Genomic DNA, 918 nt, shown 5'->3' with positions numbered 1-918 from the left:
AGGTATGTTGATAAATGTCAGTCTAAAAAATGCTGGCTGTTTACTTTTAATTACCATTGGAAAATTAAGGTTTAAATATTGTATAGTTTTAATAATAGAAGGCAGAACATACATTTTAAAGGAAAAGGAGGAAAAAGTTCTATACAAATAGCTGAGGGTATATACAAGTTAATGACAGAAAGAAAGAATATTAGAGTAGAAATGCATTTTTAAAGGACATAAGAAAAGGTTTGAAGACTAATTCGAAAGTATAAAATTTATGAAAGTTATGTATATAATGAGAAGAAAAAAAAAGAAATTTTGAAAGAGAGAAATAAATTCTAAAATTAACTATTTGCAAAAGTTGTAAAAGGGTCATAAAATCTCAGGGAAGTTTAAACAAAGGCTAGCCCACTACCCTTATCTCCCCTGCCAGGGACAGAGTAAATGGCTAATACGGAAAGGGAGGGCAGGACAAAATTGACAAAAACAGACATTATGCCTCAGACAGCCTACTCTTCAGATAGGTTGGGGGTGGGACGGCATCTGTACTTCATAGGTCAAATGTATAAATTTGCTTACTTTACTTTTTCAATGAAGTTGCATACTTTAATTACTTAGTAAATTAGCTTTACACAATATAATCAAGGTCTCATATAAACTCACTTATATGAGAAGCCAATATTTTATAGCCAGTTGATTCTAGTAAAGTCCAAAGTAAAATTTGCATACATATGCAAATGAGCACTAGCCAAAAAGAATGCTGTTTAAGATTAAATTTTAAGCTTAATAAAAGGAGAAATCTTAAAATCTCTTCCGATACCATTTACAAAGTAAAGTAAGTTATTGTTCAAGCATTAAATCTCACCATTAATGAGACACCATAACTAAAAAGAGAGCTACTTTTACTTGAAATGTATGCATGGCAGTATTGGCTAG

The sequence above is a fragment of the Myotis brandtii genome, unplaced genomic scaffold (assembly GCF_000412655.1).
Source record: "Myotis brandtii unplaced genomic scaffold, ASM41265v1 scaffold504, whole genome shotgun sequence".
NCBI classification, from domain to species: domain Eukaryota; kingdom Metazoa; phylum Chordata; class Mammalia; order Chiroptera; family Vespertilionidae; genus Myotis; species Myotis brandtii.
Note: the sequence above shows the minus strand (reverse complement) of the source record.